Here is a 5,947-nt window from a genome sequence, read left to right on the forward strand (position 1 = left end):
CCAGAGAGAGAGAGAGAGAGAGAGAGAGAGAGAGAGTAGCACAGATATTCAATTCTGTATTAACATAACTTCCAATTCATTTTCATCATTTGAATCCACACAACCCATACCAGCTAAATTTACCTCCTTTTGATAAAATCACACGTGTCCACTGCACTACTATTTACACGTTCCGTATATTTACACAACTTTAACTATTTCACAGTTGCACTAGACGCAAAAAATATATATAACACTGTTCTTTATAGATAAATCACCAGGAAAAGTCAGCCACCTTTAGCCAAGAAGCCACACCAGAGCAGACACACACACTGACACAGAGTGAAGACAGAAGACAGACTCTTCTTGCGAAAACACAAAAGGAAAGTATTTATGTGCTTGGAAGAATTGTGATACGCTTGGGGAGGTAGATCTTATCTCCCTAGGCAGCTGATAACAGTAAGGAATGCTTTTCCACAGACTCTTCTTGCGAAAACACAAAAGGAAAGTATTTATGTGCTTGGGAGGTCTGTGATACGCTTGGGAAGGTTGATCTTATCTCCCTAGGTAGCTGATAACAGCAAGGAATGCTTTTCCAGGCTGAGATAAGCTATCGTGGATTACTAAGATTACTTTTTACTTCACTTTCAGATAGGTGGGAGAGAGAGAGAGAGAGAAAAACCACATTTTGTAGTGGAGTGAGAGGGAGTGAGAGTGGGTGAGTGAAAGAGAGGGAGAAACAGACTGGCAGACATAGGAAAACCTTCATATTGTGTAGTGGGGAGAGAGAGAGAGAGAGAGAGAGAGAGAGAGAGACCTTATTTTGCAGTGAGAGAGAGAGAGAGAGACCTTATTTTGCAGTGAGAGAGAGAGAGAGAGAGAGAGAGAGACCTTATTTTGCAGTGAGAGAGAGAGAGAGAGAGAGAGAGAGAGAGAGAGGCGTTATCTATATTCAAGCATACCCTTTGCTTCGTTATCTCAATCTTATCAGAACTGTATTATATATCGGGCTGCAGGTTTTCGCTTGAACACCGATATACAAAACTATTTTTATTTATTATTTAAAATTGCATTACTACATATTTGTACATCTATAATTTATCAGGTTGCACACACACACACACACACACACATAAGCCTATAGACGTACAGAATATCTCTCCTATACTATAAAGAGCAAGTGCCTGGTATGGGGGAGAGGGATTAGTTATACCCTGGTGAGAGGGGTGTCTGTGTGTGCATATCCATCTAAATATTTAGTCGTTATTTTTGACAGGCTGCGTACACTAATATATATATATATATATATATATATATATATATATATATATATATATATATATATATATATATATATATATATATATATATATATGTATATATATATATATATATATATATATATATATATATATATATATATATATATATATGTGTGTGTGTGTGTGTGTGTGTAGGCTATATATATATATATATATATATATATATATATATATATATATATATATATATATATATATACTATATATGTATGTATGTATATATGAATGTGTGTGTATACTGGTCAATTCCACGTATTAAACTAACCCCTAATTTATATTGTATTCTTTGTAAACTGCGAATGCTTAATTCCATAAATCTCCCATAGAATGACAGTATTAATATATGGGATTTGTGTATATATATATGTATGTACACTTAAAGCCCTTGAAAAAAAAAAAAAAAAAAAACTGCCCAAAGACTTAATGACAATCTTAATTCAAGTTTAATGGTTTAAAGGCCACTCATGAATGGCAGAGGCAAGGGACAGTGATATTTCCCTAGCAAGCAGGACAAAATTCCCTCCCCACCCATCTAGGACCAGGGAGGGCCAGGCAATGGCTGCTGATGACTCAGCAGGTAGATCTATAGGCTCCCCATACCCCCATCCTCATCTCACAAGGATGGTGAGGTTGCAGACACTACAAGAAACTATCGAGTTTGAGCGGGACTCGAACCCCAGTCCGGCGAGCGCCAGGCTGGGACGTTCCCAATAGGCCACCACAATCTTTGAGTTCAATTAGTTCTTATGTTACAGGAAATGAAATAATGAAGTGTCAGCCATGATGATAAGTGAGTTAGTTTCCAAAATTTGAAAATTTCAAGAACTCATTTATCAGAAGTTTTCGATCATAACGTAAATGCATATGATATAAAACATTATAGAAGTCTATGTTTTTTTTTTCTAAATCATATCCTTGCGAACTAAGAGACGCCAAATCCTTGACTGTTGAATTAATCTTTATCAGAAGTTCTCCATCCTAACGTTAATGTATATGACGTAAGAAAGCGTTATAGAAGTCTGTACCAACCGTGTGTCACACGATCGTACATGAATTATTTTGTATATATTATGCTTGTATCTGCGCGCTTCCCTCGCACTAAAAAGAACCAGAATAAACATGTCTGCGTTTTTCCTCTCTAACATTGTCTGTTTCTCGAACATGAAAATTCCTGTTGCCTTGAGGTTTTGTATATAAGGGAGAGTGTTCTTTAATAAAGTTACTCAGTTGATTGCATCCCACCTTTGAGTCATAACCTTCTCTTGGCCGTCACAAGTCTAGAAAAGTTTTTCAGAGTTGTATCCCAGCGAATTAAGTAGTAACAGATCGTTGAATGTTGAATTGGAAGTTTTCAATATCAATGCCTTTTTTTAGTATGTAGAACAGCATCTTAGATTGGGTCAGAAAAACTTCTTGCCTCTCTGGGTCAATCTACAGGCCTACCATATAAAATATTTCTCACATTTAGTTTCTAAAATTCTCCAATACTTGATCCCCACAGTCCCTTTCTTGCTTGAGGGTACACTCGGGCACACTATTCTATCTCGTTTCTCTTCCTCTTGTTATTTTATAGTTTTTATAGTTTATAAATGGAAGATTTATTTCAATATCACTGTTCTTAAACTTCATTTCTAGTTTTTTCCTTATTTCCTTTCCTCACTGGGCTATTTTCCCTGTTATTACTATTATTATTATTACTATCCAAGCTACAACCCTAATTGGAAAAGCAAGATGCTATAAGCCCAGGGAAAAATAGGGAAAAATAGCCCAGTGAGGAAAGGAAATAAGGAAATAAATAACTGAAGAGAACAAATTATCAGTAAATCATTCTAAAAAAGGCAACAACGTCAAAATAGATATGTCATATATAAACTATTAACAACGTCAAAAACAAATGTCATACATAAACTATAAAAAGACTCATGTCTGCCTAGTCAACAAAAAAGCATTTGCTCCAACTTTGAACTTTTGAAGTTCTACTGATTCAACCACCCGATTAGGAAGATCATTCCACAACTTGGTAACAGCTGGAATAAAACTTCTAGAGTAATGCGTAGTATTGAGCCTCAGGATGGAGAAGGCCTGGGTTTTAGAATTAAATGCTAGCCTAGTATTACGAACAGGATAGAATTGTCCAGGGAGAATATACGCCGCATAGAATTTTGTTGGTTATTTTATCCTCCAAGTAATTTATTAGTAATTTAAAGAAAGAGTGACAGGTTTATAAAAATCTAAAGCATTACAATTTCAAGTATATGAATTAAGTACTTGCTTGCTTGCTTGTAGGGGACTCAGCAGTATGAAGCTTCATCTGTGGTGGAAATGTGGGAGGTTGGGCTGTGGCACCCTAGCAGTACCAGCTGAACTCGGCTGAGTCCCTGGTTAGGCTGGAGGAACGTAGAGAGTAGAGGTCCCCTTTTTTGTTTTGTTTTTTGTTGATGTCGGCTACTCCCCAAAATTGGGGGAAGTGCCTTTGGTATATGTATGTATGTATGTTGCTTGCTTGGTAAATTGCCCAGCATTTTGCTGGACACGGGCTCTTGCGTTGGCAACCCGTCACTTGAATTAAGTACTTATTTATAAAAGTAATCAGTAAATGAATTATATTGAAAACTAAATTTTAAAATATTTCATTCAAGGTTGGGTAGTTTTCAAACTACCGTAAGTAAATGAATAATATAGAAAGCATATCATTTTCAAATGACTTTAGTTAAGCAAGTAGATTCTTTGTATTGAAGTGATAAATAAAATAATATTAATCTTTTGGAAAAGATAGCTTATAAAGATCAACAATATAACATTTTCAAATATTCTATATTGGCAAGTAGATACTTTTTAAACAATTACATCTCATAAAAATGCAACATCCCAGTAAAAAAATTGTATCTGTTTAAACACACTTAGCTGTTTTCATTGAAAGAAAAAATTAATTATTTGCTTTCTTAAGAAATTCAATAAATCCCTAGTTTTTAGTCATCAAAGCTGGAAGATCATCAGTGCATAACTTATGATAATAAGGAAGTAAAATTCAGTCCTCCTTTGTGACAACGCTTATTAAAATTGTTAAAATGTCTGTTCCTCTTGTCCTTGCGTTAAGGTTACCTAAGGGAAGCTGTTTTTTTTTTTTCATACAATCAAGACTCATCAGTGAAAGCACAAATAAAGTATCTTTATGCCAAAAATCTGGAACCTGTTGACTCATCTAAAACTAACATAGATCACAGTGAGGAGATGGACAAAACAGGAACTCTCTGGTCCATCATACGTTAAATCACTCACTCATTGCAACTAGCAGTTTTTCCTTGTCAGCTACAACAGCTGTTGCAGCTGACAAGGAAAAACTGCTAGTTGTATTAAGTTAGGATTCATTGAATTCAAGGAAAATTGCTTCCATTCTCTGGGAGGTACATCACTGAACACAACTTTCCTGTTGTCTCTGTGTACATATTTGTATGTGTGTACATACAGTAGAATGATTTCAAACACACAATATTCAGTGTCAAAGCAGAAATGTACTACACATACTTAACATATATTGAAGGCCGTAGAAGGCCGCACTTGATGGTCCAGAAGGCCATATGTGGCCTTAAGTGTCTTAACTCTTGTGAGTTCAATGTGCCTAGCAGCAAAACTTCTTGGAATTCCCTTTTATCTATTCTCACAGATTCTTTGTCGACATTTCCTTCCTTAGTATTTATGCTACCTTCACAAGAAGTAATTTCTCCCTCTCTATGTGCAATTGCTAAATTTTCTTCTTCGCCCCTTTCTTCTGATTCTACTTTTATTTCTCTTTCAGAACCGGAGTGTGTTTCAACTATCGAAGCGGTCCCCTGCAAATTGGCCAAATTTGTAGTGGACTTGTCATCGACAAGTTGGAAACAGACTGCCTGATTATTTCACTTTAGAATAAGTGTTCTCTCCTGACAATCAAAAACTATGCCAAAATCTTGCATTGTTTCAAAAGAAATCAAAGCTCGAGCGGGAAATGCTACTTCTTGAAGGACCAAAAATGGCACTTGACATTTCTTCTCTAACAATTCAATATTTAAATCTATGGCTCCTACATTGTTAACCTGATTGCCAGTTATTCCCTTAACTAACGTATTCTCACTCCTAATCGCGGAAATAGGTATATTTAAATAATCAGTCAAGGTATGGAACCCTATGATATTTACAGTACTACCTGAATCTAACAAACTAAGACATTCTTTACCTTCTATCTTGATTTTTATTTTGGGTAATAATTGCTGTCGGAAGGATAAATATGTGGCTGGCAACGTGGATGTACCTCCGCTAATTGCAACATCCTTCCATTCTTGGGTTTCCCTATTTCCTGGACTCCTATCCTGCTCTTCTAGTCACTTTCTGTTACCTTGGTTTTCTTCGGTAGGGCTTGAGTTCTCCTTTGCTTGTGCCGGAGGAGTATTTTCTGAGGGTTTATTATGTTTCTTACCTTGGTACCAACATTCTTGGTCTGTGTGACCTCCTCTTTGGCAATACTGGCAATACCTATTCTTTGGTCTAGCTCCCTTATGATGATAAGTTCCTCTAGATTTATATGTATCATTATAATTTCCCCAGGGGCTCCGACAGGGAAAATAGCCCAGTGAGTAAAAGAAACAAGGAAAAATAAAATATTTTAAGAA

The sequence above is a fragment of the Palaemon carinicauda genome, chromosome 29 (genome assembly GCF_036898095.1).
Source record: "Palaemon carinicauda isolate YSFRI2023 chromosome 29, ASM3689809v2, whole genome shotgun sequence".
Taxonomy (NCBI): Eukaryota; Metazoa; Arthropoda; class Malacostraca; order Decapoda; family Palaemonidae; genus Palaemon; species Palaemon carinicauda.